General features: G+C 27.1%; 1 protein-coding gene across 3 annotated transcripts in view; it reads right to left on the bottom strand.

Annotated features, from left to right (window-relative positions):
* The window catches only part of LOC114122813 (receptor-type guanylate cyclase Gyc76C-like), a 42,060-nt gene that overhangs the window by 15,322 nt on the left and 7,854 nt on the right, over positions 1 to 18,884 (bottom strand). For all 3 annotated transcript variants that reach the window (XM_050198653.1, XM_027985580.2, XM_050198652.1), the window contains exon 3: positions 2,046 to 2,105. The gene's annotated coding sequence lies outside the window, so the exon portion shown is untranslated. The remainder of the gene's footprint in view (positions 1 to 2,045; positions 2,106 to 18,884) is intronic.

Here is an 18,884-nt window from a genome sequence, read left to right as displayed (position 1 = left end):
TAATTTTATATATATATAGGTATAAATTGGTATACATGAATATATTTCAATATCATATTATTAAAAAATATTATGTTATAGAGATCATAAAAAGATAATTTTTATTGGTATATCAAAAATAAATTGACTGATATGACATTTATTTATTAATATCTATTTCGTCGACTTCTAAAAAAAAATATGACGCTATAATATGATGAATACGGGGTTGTCATCCGTAAATTCGTAACTGATAATAGCATAGTATAATAGTATTCAAATATATTCATTAGGTAAGAATATGAAATAAGAAATAAGAACTGTGCGCTCACTGTAAAAGGGGTGTATAAGGTTAAGTTATATTATTAAATATTAAACAAATTATGACGGTATAAAATTACATTAAGCACGTGATCATGAAAATAATTTGAATTTATATTTACTGATTAGGTATAATGTTAGTGTTATTTATGCACAGAAATTCTACATTATACACTGATCAGCATATTTTATGAGCAAACTTTATAACAATAAACACGGCGGTTTTAAACGAGAGTGATTTGAATTGGAAATATTTTAATCTTGAAAACAAACAAATTGTTCAGAAAGAAACAATACAATTAACGAATGTCAGGTATGTGCATATCACACCACTATTATTATTAGTACTTGTACGTACAATCAACCATAACATATTCAATACAATTAATATATACACATACATATTTATTTTATAAATTATATTAAATATTATTAACGATGGAAAGTTACGCAGATTAGGTTTATATAAAATAGATAATTCACAGGAAGAAAGGTCAATGATATATTTAATATAGTTTTATATTAAACCTAGTATGCACATGAACTAACTCGTACTTAATATATAGGTATACCACTATACCTATGAGTACAATGATATCGTTTTTAAATACGCTTATTTATGAATTATAATTTTATATGCATTTCGCCCGTAACGTTTTGATTTATTTCGAGTAGGGAAGGGATAAAAATACAAAACAATGCAGTGAAAACATCAAACGTCAATTTTATTATTTCTTTACACACATATACCTATATATAAAAATTAAAAATACCTAATAATAATAATATAAGAAATAAAAACTATCATGACAAATATGTGTCGCGAGACACTTATTATAGGCTGTGAAAAAATGCAGTATATATTTTGTGTCTGTATAAACGAAATTATAATGGATCATATTTGGGACACACTGCATCCCATTTTAATAGATTTGAACGGTCCAGCAGTCTGCGCGCGGGTTCCTACAGCTCCCCTTAGTCACTCACTGACGTCACGAACAGTTATCACGCGTTGAATTATAAACTATACATATGAAACCGGAAAATATATATAAACACATAAACGTACGATAGTATCGCAAAATCATTTCATTTAAAACCTGAGGATCGAGGACGTTTAAGGTAATATGAATGATATAAAACGTAAATTATTATAATAAAAACCGAGTTGCCACACACCGTAATTTAAAATTATAATATAAAATTAAATTGACTGTTTTGAATAAATAAAAAACTATAGATATAAGTACTAATAATTTTTTATAGTCGTTTAAAAAGTCTATATATAGATCATTTAATGATAGGTGACACAATAATAGTAATATACGAGTATACCTAATATTTATTTGTTGAAAATAAATTCTTTATAATTAACACAGTTAACATATGTACGTATGTAACTCAGAAATACGAGTAAAATCTACGTAAAACAGAGATCCATATTGCCTCATTGCATAATTACAATACACTTTGATAGTTGTACTTATAAAATAATTTATAACAATTATGAATAAATCTAGATACAATTAAAAGTAGATGGATAATTAAAATTTAAATGTTACAATTTCATAACAAATAATATACGCGAAGCTACAAAAAAGTTGTGCAATTTTTAAACTATTGTAATATTATGCAAATGCTTCCGTGACAACATGTAATTAATATTTATTGATTTTGTCGTTGAAATAATCAAATAATTGCCGGTAGCAATGAAAGTCTGTTGCATAAAATAAAATTAGGCATACCTGCAAACCAACAGCTCCATTTTTGAAAGCAACTTAATTCAACGCGTCACCATTTCAAATCTGTAAACACAAATATAAAAAATAGTTTTAATAAAACTGGCTTAAAAAAAATATAGGTATAGAAACATTATTCCGATACCATCTTCGCTATACCGCCACATCAAAAAATAAGTTTCGGTTTTTGCGAAAAAAAATTTCACAATAAAATTGAGAAGCACTGGTTGAGATAAATTAGTCTATTTTTAGATCCTATTGCCACGAGCGTATCAGAGGTCAAACGAATCCTACGCACTCACACACACTCACGCATTTTATGTATATTATTATTATCATTATACAACCTACAACTACTTATACTTGTGTGTGTGTTAATGTGTTTGTGTGTAATGTTGTGGACGTTGGCTAGCCCTAACTACTCACTATACATACAGATATATAAACAAGGACACTTTGTACTACAAAATAATAATATCATAAAATGTCTAAATCGATTTTTTATCATTTGTTTTTCCTCTCTTTCTTTTAATTATTGTAAATTATATTATATTGCTACGAGTCGTCTCTCGCAATTGCAAATATTATACATTTCAATCTAAAATCTAACCGACCTAATAATTAATGTCTTATTAAAAAATTCTTGTCCAACTCGAGAACACAATGGTTCGTGCATTCGTGGACACAGCGTGTAAACACATATTATCAAGTCTTCATAGAAAAATGCACAATGGATTGTGTACACGAGGGCTCGTGGGAGGCAGTAGAGAGCGAAGGGAAATTTGTATGTTTCACCTGCTCACTGCATGTGCCATGTACTTAGGTACTATAGAAGCAGTAAATACGCTGTTTCTGGTAGGTAGTTATAAGCTTATAGCATTATAGTTACCACACGATGATGGTAATAATAATAAAACTACACGAGTACCTACCTGTATATATTATACCTACCTGAAAAAAATAACGAAAACACTACAATATGGAAAAAGCAAAAATATATACATATATATTTATGCTCTCGTTCAAAAAAAAAAAAAAATTAAAACGTGGCTGTTATCCCTATTATTCTTGGTCATGGCCTATACAAGTGAGGACAACTTTATTAACGATATAAATGATGATATATTATATAAATGCGGGTGTGAGTGATTATGTTATGATAATATTATATCGAGAGGTTTGGGGTAAACCGTATACGAAATGTCGTTTCGACAATATAAGAGTGATAATAAGAATTTAAACATCTATTTTTTATACCTACATTCATATAAATTTAATCTGTGTTGAAAACAATATATATATATATACATTTACAATACCGACAGATAATGTATATACGTCTTAGACCAAATACACACATTGAGGCGTTAGAAATTTGTCATAATATTATTATGCACAGTCCGTACACGTAAAACGGGTAACGATTCGTTTTGGTGTACATAGTACATACCTGTATAAGAGTAATACTATTTATGTTAATAAATACATATATTAGTGTTTAAACTAACATTTTCTTTAGATTGAGTAATCAACTTTAAATAACCTTAATATAACACGATTATGCCAAAATTTGCTGACGCTTGACTAAATCACTTTATACAAACAATCTATTTAAAAGCGGCGTGTTTTCAAACAAAAATAAGTACCTATAGATAATACACCAATCTACCTATAAATACATTATAATATACACTATAATATTATAATATATATATATTTGTGCATTTTTTAGTTATCAAGTATTTATTCTCATTGCAATTGCAGTTGTAAAGTATATAATATATCGTTTTGGCGTTTTGCATTAAAAAAGACAATCTCGATTTAATCAAATTTAAAATGTTTGAATAAATTTATGATATTGTGCATTATACAGGTGCACAAAAATGTATACACTTATTGCTTAAGGCAACTATTTACCTTATTTTTAGACTGAAATTTCGATAGTTTTTTATCCCGTTATGAACAATCGAGTTATCTTATAAAATAAAACTAATAATAATTTATACTTAAGAAAATTAAGTATTTGATACAATATAAATAACGTTTTCAAATGTAATTTTAGTAAATATTTATTATATCCAGTACCTGCTGATTATAGCAGTATCTATATAAGTTATGACAATTATTCAATGAACGAGAAAATATCTATACATGAGTCAATAGAAACAACTCTTTTTATTTTTTAAAAGAGATTTTACTAACGAGTCTTAATTGATAGTTAGGCCGAATAAATAAATCTATCTAAACTAGTATTTTGTATAATATTAGTTATTACAAACACAGATAACTTATATAGATAACTATAGTCTGACAACTACACGCGAATACATTTAGTGAAAAACGTACGTATTTCTCCACTGACTCCACTACGACTAAATAATTTAGTATTGTAAAGAAAAAAATAATACGATTATACATGAAAAATCTTTACCCGACACATATTATAATGCCGACTCGTATAATATAGATGCGATACGTATAGTACTTAGATATTTACGTGTGCATGGGTGGTTTTTATTTTTATATCTTTTCACAATCGTTGGACCCCAAACGAAGGGTTAAAAATTAATTTACGTCATGTATTCGGTACATATATCGTTTGGTTGTAGAACAATCCCAACCAAACCTTCGACGTGGCTGTAAACGAAATAAACGCTCTGACGTATAATATGTATACGTATATAAGTAGAGAAAACCAAACACATTTAGTTAAATGCATATTACACGTATATATACCTAATTTAGTCGTTAAAACTCTCTGCGGTGGTCTGCTGTACATGCCACCAGTACACATTTGATTTATTTATTATACATACGTTTTTGAAAACATTTCAGTGTTTATTTTTTATTAGTTTATATATACATAATATTAAATATTTTTTTTTTAATTTGTAAGCGGGCCACAATTAAACCCCGTGCCTGCAGTAATTTAAGGGCATAATAGTCACGATATACTTTTGTGTGTGCATATACGAAAAAAAAGACGACTGCGACCGGTTCGATTTGAATAAACCGACCGACCGATTATAAAAAAAAAAAGTAAAAAAAAGGTAAGTATACAGTAATAACAGGTTTTTGATTTTGTTACACAGGATGACGGTGGCGTACAAGAAAAATAACGTATGGAATAAAATACAAATCCAATAAACTGGTTTTTACGGTTTTTTTGCACAAACTCCAAATGGATTTTCTCCATTCAATCAGAGTAACAAAACGAAATGGTTGATTGAACCCGTCAACCCGATCGCATTACATCTGGTATCTCTTATTATATTTATATGTGTATAGGACTATAGGTAGATAAGATAGGTATATACTGTATCTGCAATATGCGATGAGTATCTGAGTAGGCATATAATATTATAATAATATAATTATTCGAGTGATGACAAGGAATAGTATATTCTGTTAAAAAGATACAATAATCACATTTATCTAACGAGATAATAGCTGCATGTATATGTGCTATCTGTTTTCAACCATAAAGCATAATAAAACACCTATAATAATAATAAAAAAAAATCATAGTTATAATTATTATCATTATTTTATTAGTTTATTTATTACTATAATATACTATAAATAAGCACGTGTTCGCTGACGATCGAAAACAGAGAGAAAAAATTATTAGTCAATTGTCTGCAGAAATACAAATAAAATTAAAATGTATAATTTTTTAAAATTGCGTTTAACACCTCAAAATGTGAGGTTATTGCTAAGGATCTATTATTTTGTAACCATAGCGGTCATCCCCACGTATAGGTCTAACAATTACGTTAACTATCAGTAACCCTCACTAGTCAATAATAAATAATATTATATATATGATCACTCCGATACCACGTGCACTTCGAATGTAAGATTTTTAAACTCAGCAGAATTTTTTTTATACATATTTTAATACAACATATTATACCTATGTTTTAAAATAATCTTTTACTAGGTCCAAAATGAAAATGATTAAAAAGACAAAATAGTTATTACAGTCCTCGGCCAAACGTTGCGCATTTATGTGAGTAATAATAGGTATATAAGTAAATTATAAATCAGCGTTTTCTGCCAAATATTTTTAATTTTATACTTCAATAACAGTTCAACATTTCTAAAATAATAAGATTTTTCTGTAATAAAGTATGAATTTTGAATACTAAAGTAGTAAAATTATAAATAAAACACTAAGTTAAGAGTAAAAAATAATTATTTTAAATTACGCATTAATATTTACATACTCAACAACATTTTCGAAGGTTTGACAAAATAAAGATAAAATTGATTTTGAAGTATTTAGTATACCAAATAGTAAATACCAATAAAACTAAAACAGCGAAATGCGTATGAAAATATTACCCATACAATAATCTTATTATACATAGTTCAAATCAACTTGATTTATATACCTACGTAATTTATAAATTGGTTTATCGATCTTCAAAAGGTCAGTAAAATAATATTAATATTGCTATAGGAATGTTATATATAGATATAAAGATCCATATTAAAATACATTTTTTTAGAAAAATCCTTAATATAATCAAGCATACTTTACATAGTTTGAGATGATTTTATTTTAATTAATCAGTGCTAATCACGGTAGATTATAATAATATTATTATAATCTATACCATGGTGTTAATCAATGTTATATATTTTGTACGCTACTGATACATAAACTCGATAATTTGTTTTAAATAATATAGTTATTTTTTTGTTTTTAATTAGGTAAAATATGTTTTGATTAAAATTACTACCTACCGATTTCTAAAATAGAATAAAAGTTATAATGAGCCCAGAATTAAACAAAGAATTTGTACAATTTATTATTCATTACATCGTGAACTATTTATCTTTACTTCGTAAAGATATAAAATTTAGTCACATAAGAAGAGCGTATGAACATCCTCCCCCTATCGAGGCTTTTAAAATCAGACATTAGGCAAACAGCATTATTTTTCAAACATGTTTTCAAAAAATGCCCGTGAGCGCTTATGAATATAATATAAAAATGTTTCAGAAATGTCAGTAACTACAGTGTTTCGTAGAACATAAAAGATATACGTGTACCTACCTAATTATTTAAAATGTAACATACACACATCTATATCTATACATTGTATAATATTATATCTTTATTATTATATAAATAAAAGATACACACGGCACGCTATTGCCCACAAAAAACAATGTACACCAACGTAGTTTATAATATTATTGTGCTAACCATTTAACAAAGGTCGTGACCTATCAGCTCTGCTACTACTTAGTACTACTACAACAACTACTACAACTAAAACTACTACTACTACTACTACTACTACTGCTACTACTACTATTACTACTACTGCTGTTGCTTCACTCTCTTCCTAGTTATCAACGAATTTTAGATAAACGAGCAGATACAAGAACGCCGCCTATAATATTATATTATAGTGTTATTATAATAGTATATTATGGAATGTATACAGGACTTTTTTTTTGTGTGTGGCGAGAGCGTTAGTAGCAGTCACATAATAATAATTGGGCGAGGTCCGTAAATTTTGAAATATATATAATATATTACATTCGTACTACACGATTTTTAATTTATTTTTTATTTTTTAGAAACTACACATATTATTGTAATTACGATTGTGACGACGACGACGTATATCTCCGTCATCACCCACTGTCGACAGCATTTGTAGTGCTACAGTCAATTGGATGCCTCCGCTGTTATTCATCGAGACAATTGAACAAAACGCTCGGTATCATAATAATAATAATAATATATACATATTCTACATATATATATATATATATATATTGATTAGTCAGAATTACTTTGTCCCAAACTAAAGAATGTACACACACCACACGCATATTACGTTTTATACACTCGCATAGCAAAATTTGATCGCAATCGAGTTCAATGTATTATTTTTCTCGCGCGAGATTTTATTAATTATAACGCAATAAAATGCAGTGAGCTGCTTCTAAAAGGAAACGCGTTATCCGATATATCTGTATAAATTAGTGTACTTAATTCTTATATTAAAACATATTAGTATTTAATATTTTTCCTTATATTTCTGTTTATTTCTTGTCTAGCTCATACCTATACGATTTCTCTAATCTACGTATTTTTTCTCGTTTTAAATCAACACGTATAGTGTATAGTTCTAAATAATATTATACATAGGAGTGGAGCATTATCGTTGATGGTTTTTTTATATACATAAAAATATATACATCGAAATTGTGAAATTACAAGGGCATAACAATAGATTTCACTAATGAAAACGTCGAATAGGTATCTACGCGTACCTATATTCACTATAATATATAATATTATACTCTCTCGAATACATCGAAGAAAGTTCTATAGTCCTTTAAAATATAGCATTATAACAGCATAGACAACAACGCTAAAGTACTGATTTAATAATGTATAATCTGCGAGTTGACAGACAAGAAAAAAACAATTAGGTAAATAAAAAATATTACGAGAAAATACGTAAATTATACAAGCTGCTGCTTAAGTACCTGTAAATATACTTTGGTAGTTTGGTCTTTGGTTGGACTAGAATTGTAATAATAGTTTCTATCTATGAAAATAATGTACATATTATATGTAGGTTTAGTATTGTTGTATTGAACATTCAAAAAAACGCACAATTTTAAAATTATTTATGGCTTGAAAAATAAACACATTTTGTTTCATTAGTTGCTACAGTGTCACTGTGATAACTACATAGCAATTACAAACAAATTATAATAGGTAATACTATAACTTAACAATTAACACAGAAAATCCTTTAAGGTCAATTAAAAATAATTCCATAAATTTATACTAATAAATGACTAAGAATTTGTTTGTATTCCGTTCACGAATTTACATCTGACCAATTATTATAACCAGCTAAAACAAAATGTATTTGAATTATGAGTCAGAAATAATATTAAATTCAACTAAAATTTAGTATTTACTTGGTAAATATTATTGTATACATAAATACATATATCTACAAAGATATTATCATTTTGTACAATTAACTTATTTATCATTTAATGATAGGTTTTGACAAATTTAGTACAATTATGTCAATGAATATCACTCAGATTAACATGTTTATGAGAGTATATTGTATAGGATTTATTTGTAAATGTTTGGCGCAATCGAAGTTTACCATTCAGCAAATTACATAGATATTAAAAATATTTCATTAAGATTAGTTACCGTTTTTATATAATTGTGGAATAATTAGTAGCGATATAATTTATCTTATTTAAAATTATAACAATTTCTCGAAAATACTTATCAATTTCGTATGTATTAATAATTTTCAGTTTCATCTGAAGCTTAGAAATTAGTCATTGGTGTAATTTTACTTTAAAGTTGAGACATATAATTTGTATAAATTTAAGTTTAATTAAATTATATTATTATGCATATTAGTTGTATATAATTGCAATATTAAATAAATTTTAATCGTACCTAGTTTAAATATAAAAAAAAAAACACTTCATTTTAAAGACCAGTTATATAGTGGCAATAGTTATGGTTTGTAAACAAATGTAAATTAAATTTAAAAATGGAATGTCTATTTTTATAAGTTTACGAAGTTTGATGAACTTAGAAAATATCCATTAGTTATAACTACCTCCGATATAATGCTATTAATATAAATATAATGAAATTTTACTTGCTCGATTAGTTTCCAAAATGTGCAAAGTAGCTATTAGTAGTTTTACATTATAATTCATTAGCAAGTCTATAGTTATTCAAATATTTCAGAATTTCGAGTGTGCTTAAATAATTATATCCAATTGATTGAGACTTGAACATGGGTTAAACTTTGGTGGTAACACAATTTTTCTAAAAAACTGTAAAAATTGATAAACTGTATTATGTGTCAAAGTAAAAACCAAAAAAGTAGTACAATTTATAAAATACAAAGAGTAATGACATTTATAATTATGCACTAGTTTTAAGTAGGAATAATTTAAAGATCAGATTTTAAGTATGCAGACAACAAAATTACACTTGAAATCATTTAACTTTGATTTAATAAATAAGCTATATGCATTGTATGTTTTTATTATAATATTATATATGCGATTACTCAAGTGAAAGATGGTACTAAAACCATATATTTCTAAATCATATTATTACAACACGTTTTTATACAGTATGTTGTAATAATTTGATAGTAAAATATAATTTTCAATTGAAATTTTCGAGTGCGATTCTTTTTATTGTCGCTGCAGTAAACTCTAAAACAAATAGTTAATTTTCTAGAACATACTGCCGAGTACTATAAAAGTAAGTACTATACTGTCTATACTATTACATGCTGTTCACTTTATTTAAAAGTTATAAACTATCATATTTTTTTTCGTAATTATGACTAATGGAAATGAAATGTTAAAAGTAGTTTACCAAAATAAACCTATATATAATTACCTATACACGGGCAGACTATTTCAGGGTAGAATATCGAGGGAAATTAAAAACACATTTGTCGCATTAAAATTATGTGTTTGAAAATGTCATCGTTTATCGCGACGGTCAAAATACGCATTCGTGCGACGTGTGTTTTTATAACGCTCGGTCGTTTTTCGTACTTTTTATAGTACCGGGGGTCCCGGGCGGCTACTATATATACATACAAATATATATTTTATTAATTTGTGTACACTAAGCACATAATTCGCATAAAACGTACGTCGCATTAGGCCCGCGGAACATGTTATTACGACCTCTTCCAGTTAAACCTGCATTATAATAATAATAATATAAACATATCGTGTCGTAACATAAATACGTTAATAGGTACACCACAACAGAAAACAAAGTACTAAAGTAGGTATCCTTTATGTTGCCCACGTAGGTTAAAGATACACAGTCATACATACATGATACATATCGTTTAAATAGCCGATGTAATTATGATAATATTATAGGTGTACGTATATAAAATGTAATATAATATAATATAATAATATAAAATATTATATTATATCACCTATACAAGAGGGGAAAAAATGGTTATTTTGTATTTCACGCCCGCCTTTGTAGAACCGACATTTTATAATAATAATAACATAAGTTCAAGAATTATTTGCATAATATAATTAAACGACTTTAATAAGTTATAATTGAAGCGATAATAGTTAAATACAAGTTGAATGAAACAATATATAATATAATTTATATACACAACACATAAGTGCATTGTATTTAATACCAAACTAAATAATAATAATATGTAATATACAATACTAAAGCGTTTAAATTGCCCATCATAATTTAAATGGAACTTATTTGATATAAGCATCAAGACTACTTACATAAATATCATATTGGCAATATTTTGATATTTTATAGATAAATTATTACCTAATCGTTTATTGTACGTAAATAGAGAAAAGCAAATTAGTGTACATGAAACATGCAGTAACATAGTACCTATAATATAATTTATTATAATATGTATATTGTATATGTAATGCAAGTAAATAATCTGCTTTTTTAGATTTATATTTTTGTACTCCATCTCTATATAGTCTATAGTCTATACAGCTGCAAGTACTAAGTAGTAACAAATAATAAATGAGATGCCTTTTATTCTGTGGTGTTAATAAAAACAGTATAATATACTAAGTCCATAATATTGTACAATATAATAAATAAAATATTCTATCGTAATTATTAGACAATAGCTTGGTATTTTTAAATGTTTAAAAGTTGGTGTATAAGATGATACAAGATGACAGGTGTGGGTGATTACCAAAAAACAGGAACCCCAATTATAATAGTTATACATAACAGTTTCCAGGAGTCAGATTCATCAAAATTATTATTATTTTTTCATTGAAGTATAAAAATATTATGATATTTATTGAAACATCGTTTTTGATTCGTAATTATTAATTATTTTCTCGGTGATTTCTGTTTAAACATAAAAACAATTTCCCTACAGTTAAATGATAAACCCGAATGTTTTAAATAAAATTGATGTAGTAGCTATATAATATATTTGATAAATGTACATATTATACTTAGGTATCTTATTTTAGTATTATTTACTTCAGTATTAGGTACATGATTTGTAAAATGTCGATAGATTGTTCATATCATAAAAACCGCATCGAATACTCTATATCCTATGATAATATAGTTTATATTATTATGGCTGGAACTTCAAACATATATTAATTTAAGTAGGTAATAGTCATCAAAATTCTACTTAGACAACGCCCAGTTTTATTTTTTGATCAAGCCGAAGGAAATTTATAGTTTGTTTTGTTGCTAGCTAAATTATTAAGACATTTTGTTGACACAGCTCGACTATAAAAACCCTTATTAGTTAAAGTTAATTTGCCAATATATACATGCGGTGTGTTAGCATTTCTGTGTTTACCAAAAAAAAATTGACTTTGGTCAACTTAGAATTACTTCAATATGTCTGACAAGAGTTAATAATTAGTGCTGTTTGCATAGCGAAAACATAGCCGGAGTGGAAGAGAGGAAAGAACTTACGAACATTCTGTTCAAAGACCTACGACTAAGCGCCATAAAAGCAATCAATCTAAACAGCAATACATGTATAATAAATTTGGTTATGATATTGATAGTAATTACAACCCGAACCCGTATAAATAATAGAACATATATACTACATTATATTACTTAGTTGAGGGAAGAAAATAAAAGTGAAAATTGTGGTAAAACCCAATAAAACTTTTAATTTTAATCAAAAGTCACCACTAGACGGGAAGCCAAAAGAATGTTTTCTCTAGGGCAATTAAATATTTAAAAATATATTTTACTATACATTTTAATATAATATAGATTATAGAATCCCAAGAGTGATAGCAAGCTGCTTCTAAGCATTAAACGATCTACAGTTTTCCGAATAAATTATAGTTAATAATATACAGCGTAAAATCACATCACATCACATCGGTGTACCACGCATATATAGTATAATACTAACTCCCATTTTATGACAGATAAAATATTCGTAGGTTTCTTCCATATTTTATTTTAAGAAGTAAATTTCTCTATACGTGAAAAAAATTGACGTTCTATACAGTTGACCATTACCAGAAACGGAGTGGCCGAGTGGATTAATGCGATTGTAGTGCCGATGCGCAACGTCATCAATTCAAACCCGGTCACGAACGGTTTCTCTTTTTGGACTTGTGAGACTTACCTATAGAGAAAAAGATACTGCCATCCCTCTTGATACGATAGAAACAATTATGATACTTTTAAGGGCGACCAAATTATAGACCAGATTATGACTACTTCCAGTTAATATAGCAACATATTAAGAACTAAGAAGAAAAAAATCAGAGTTATTATAAAACTTTACAGAAGAGCCGTGGGCCACGATTACGGTAAACATTTAAAAATTAGTTGAATAATTTAACATAATCGATAGATTTTTTTTTAATTTCCTCAGATAATCAAATTAACAAAACCATATATTAATCATTGTATTACAATAGGTCTCATATATTATTATTATTATTAATAAGCTATCGGCACTATCGTAGATTATCGTTTGTCGGTAGATCACGCTCGTTTAACACCATATTATTATTATTATTATTTAAAACAATATAATCATAATATAAATAGTGAGAATAATTAATCGATACAAAGAATAGTTGAGTATTATGAAAATATTATTTCAGATAATTATATTTATAAAATATATTATATTATAATTCGTAATACCTATAACCTATATAATGTAAGTAAAAATGAAATAAATTATAAGACACATTCTGGTGTAAATTTTGAGAAAAGTTATTATTTGTTGATTGTATATTAATTGTTTTAGAAAACAATATACCGGGAACCTAAATTTTTTACCAGACAAAGTTAAATGTGACAAACCGAGTGCTAATAATATTATTGTATATTTTGATTCCATGAGAGGATTCGACCTATAATTAGCCAAAAGAAAATATTTTATTCTAAATACTGACAATATAAAATTTTGGTTATTCAATACACGCGTTTCATAATTGATAAAACAAGCAACAATTGAACTTTATTTTATGGATTTGGTACAATTATATTTGAATTGCTGTGATATTTAGGCAATATAATATGCGAAAGATCTAGGTAAAGCCATGCGTAGAGGTTTATTTTTTCAGATAACATTGTTTTATGGAAAAAATAATTTATGTAATGAAATATTGTATACATATTTTTATTAAATTTTAATAGAGTGTTATAAATAAAGTTTAAATTACACTATTGTTTGTAATTGTTTTTGAACTATATAATTTATATGATGCGGGCATCTAAATGGTTAAAACTCTCGGAAAATTATAAAATAAAAAATAAATAAATATGCAATAATATAAATAGGTGTTATTTGTTAAATTTTGAAAGTCCAAGAAAAGTATTTAAGTATTCATGCATTGTGAGCATGCATTTATCAAACTTTATCGTTGTATAATAAATATAAAATGAATACAGACATACTATAATATGTTTGTTGGAGTTGGATAAAGTATATAATATAAAAACCATAAATTAAACAGATTTGTTAATGTTTTCTTTTTTAATCACTTTATTTAGATATAAATATGCGTATAATATAATATATAATATACAGAGTGATGCGTGCGAATACGACATGGCAGAAATACAATAAAAGTACCTCTTTGTTTTTAACCCGTATATTTGATCAGATATAGGTGCCGTAAGAACAAGAAATATTTATTTAAAAATAACAAAAAACGGTTTCGGAATAGAGATAGTAATTCATAATGCAGACATGCAGTTTGTCGAATACATATTATTATTATTATGACGTGAAACTGTCTTTTAAACACGTATAATTTAACACGCAACTTTTAAAAGCCGATAAGATACGATAACCTTTGTTTGATCATGAAATTTCGCTTTAAACTTTTTTTTTTTTAATAAACACAGAATACCAGATTATATTTGAAGATAAAAAAAATATTCAGCGAAATTTTTTTATTGATAATAAAACGAACATAAGGATTGTTTTTAATTGCTATGGTTTCAAAATAAAAAAAAAGTAACCGAAGAAAATAAAAATCGATAATCGCGTACAAATATCACAATAATATAGCAATTATACAAGGAATAATAGTATAATATTTATGTTCTTAGCTATTACATTCTTGTATTATATTTTATGTATATAACATTCAAACCGTAAACACATTTGGACTCGTACATGGTTCCGTTACGTAAGCTACGCAATCGCAAAAAGATATAATAAATAAAACGTACAATTTACGCGCGTATACAGTGACTCTCTACGTATTATGTATGTCTATAATATTATGCGCATAGGTAGGGTACGTGTTATTATTATTTTTAAGCGAGGTTATCGTTTAGCGGATTTTTACCTCGCGCGGTGCCAAATTTCACGGTCGGCGAGCGACAGAGCGATCAAAAAAAAAAAAAAAGAAGAAGAAAAATAAAGATACACGACATACCTATATGATATATATACACACATTATATCATAGGCAGACTGGACTCGAAACATCCCCACAGGCTGTATCACGATATATATATACCGGGAAGGATGTGTACCTATACTGCAAATATGTGGAAGCGCGTGGGATTTGAAAAAGACGAGATCGTTTGAAAACACGAACGATAAATTTATTTTTTCCTTAAAAGAACACCGCGGCTGCAATATATTTAATTGTATTATTATTTTTTTTTTATATATACTTGCGGAATATTACTACGCTGTACGAGGAATCGCGCTCAAACTATAAATAGACACCTCAAGTATATATATATATAATAATAATAATATTATATAGCAAGTGTTGTATATTATTGTGCATTTGGCCCGTTGATAAATTGCCGGGTGTGGTGGCCCTGCCTGTATATATTACACACACACATATATATGATGGCGGCCGGTTTGTATATTATACAAATATATATTTACACACACTGAACACTGTATACAGTACACACAAGACACTCCTTCGATTTGCACGCAAACACACTTTACAACAATACACACACTGCCAACTATAGAATAATATGATAATTTTTTTTTTATAGGCACCTGAAATCCCCTAGCGCGGTGCGCAATAACATGATACGTATAGAGGTTCATAAGACTAGACGAAAATATCTAAAACATTTATGTACAGAAAGCACCTGATGTTTTAGGTACTCATCGACGCTATCCCTGTTGCGACTTACAACCACTCGAAAATAATACATATATTTATTTTACATTTATCACGACGATATAGGTGTATATAATAATATAATTGAACGTTTAATTAAAACATTGCTCAATACGGACGTGTACGACGCGATTGGCTAAAACACATAATAATATAATTACGTAGCCCGCTCGTAGGTATAGAACGTTAGAAAAACATAATATTATAGTAGTGTGACGACAATAAGAAGTCAAAAATAATAAGATTATAATAATGGTTTAATAATATATAGTTACAGTTAACCTTTGTTAAATAAATATTATAAGAGACAATAATTATGCAGGGTAACATCGCGCTATCGAAACTTAAACACAAGCAACAGATTATGTTATATATAGTTTTTTTTTTTACGAAAAACGAACGGGGAAGGGACGTATACACGCACGTAAGTAAATTGAGTTGAAGGTTTCGTCATTTTAAAAAGCTAGATCCGTTTAAAATTAGTACAACGCCGCAGTGGTTCTCAGACGAAACGAATAAGAAAACTTAAAAATAAGCGTAGATAATGAAAAAAAATTTTTATTATGATTGACGAAGTATCTTTACGACTCGTAGTTCTATAGACGAATCGATCGGTTAGCATGTTACTTCGGAAAGCTGTTGACAAAATTATATTATTGTACAACGATTAATTAACGTGAATAATAATTAAACGATATTTTCAATAGCGTTATATTTGCACTATTATAATATATCCACTTCTACTAATTGCAATACATTAAAAATTAAAATTATTGTTATAAACAATATACTTTATTATACGTATCAATTGTACCTACGTGTACATAGGTATTATTATACAAACATTATTGTGTATGTTAATGATCGATATATATAGTAAAACGGTAATATTATTTATTTATTTTTTTAGAACCTGTAATATATCACTTTTGTTTTTATAAACGATCGGAATATTATTATTATTATGGCATATATTAATACGAGTTCGCATTTGTTATTTTAATCGTAATGGGTTTCAGATGTTTATTTCGTTATTAATGGGTTAACTGTCATGTTGCTTTACTTCAACTCTTCGAAGCAAAACATTGTTGTTAGTAAATATTAAATACATATTTAGTTAATATACTGATCCACTATGATTTCTCAAAATATTAAACTACCTATCGTTATATAATATCATGGTATTAACTGTTCACCATGAATAATGCCTCATTATACACATTCATGAATAATGTTTTTTTGGGTTAGCTCACTATAAAAGAATTTTTCAATTCGATTATTTGGGTTTCGGACACATGTGTACGTACTACCTACTTATTGAGTGCGATTTCTTAAGAAGTAAATAACATTTTTTTTTTTTTTTTGAAACATAAAACACATGTATATGGATACGTTAACCAAAATTGAACAATTCCTTTATGCTGAACCATATGCTACACTTATGCGTAAAATTGTGTCTGGTTGCCAAAATATTATTTGATTGCTAGATATTTTCCGTATACGTTGTTGTTTAGCATCATAAGATAAAAATATCACGCTGCCACTTGTTTATAGAATATGTGGTGTACGTCAATTATAATTTATAACAATTTGGGGCAGATTTCAGATTTAGTCATATGTTACGCAAAACAAATAATGCACATATAAAATTAATGTTAAATAAATACGCCGATAAAATTATAATCAAAGTATTAATCCTATTATATAATCATTAATTACATAAAAAAATGAAATAATAATTTATTATTCAAAGAATTTGTTAAAAATAAATTGGACTTTTCATAATCCATAAAATATTACTATAATATTATGTTATAGTCACTTTAATATTAGGTTAGAGAAAATAATTTTTCAATGTGGGTGTACCAAATTGAAACAAAAATGCGATCAACTTTCTAATATAAGTAGTGCATTGATTTTCATAAGTTATTTTACCATAGATAAATTATTTTAAGTGTATAATCTATATGGACAGAGAACATATAATATATAAAAAGAGATAAAATATTTTAATCAATATTTTTATGAAAACATAATAAAATTGTATAATAAACCCAAGTTAATTAGTCGCATGTAGGTACTGGTTTGAATAATATATAATGACTTATGGCCTATGGGGCATAATTAATATAGTCCTATAGTGAACATCGCACCAATGCAAATACTCAAAAATCAAATATAAAAATGGTTTAAAAACAATTTAATAATGATAATATTTGCATAATAAATAATTATAATAGAAAATACAAGTGTACAGTGCAAAACATATTCCAAATATGTCATAGATATATATTGCAGTGAACAAAACATAGCAATTCTAAACAATTAATTTTATATAACTACAGATGTTTATTCAACTTTATGATGCCTACCTAATAATTGTTTAGAGTTGACAGAGTAAGTATAGTAGAGAAATATATAATACAAAAACAAACCACAATTTATTGGGAAAATGTTGAAAGATAATTTTTACACAGACCACTTTTATAGGTGGATTTACGGTTTATAGCAAAATGGGAAGGAGCTGAGTTTGACAACGAAAGAAATGCATCATATTATTATCACATTTAACTACACAAAAACGAGAATTGTCCACATAAATTTCACGCTTTTAGAGAGTGGTTTATTCCAAACTTTATTATATTACAG

The sequence above is a fragment of the Aphis gossypii genome, chromosome 1 (genome assembly GCF_020184175.1).
Source record: "Aphis gossypii isolate Hap1 chromosome 1, ASM2018417v2, whole genome shotgun sequence".
Classification (NCBI taxonomy): domain Eukaryota; kingdom Metazoa; phylum Arthropoda; class Insecta; order Hemiptera; family Aphididae; genus Aphis; species Aphis gossypii.
This window is presented reverse-complemented; position numbering and strand designations above follow the sequence as displayed.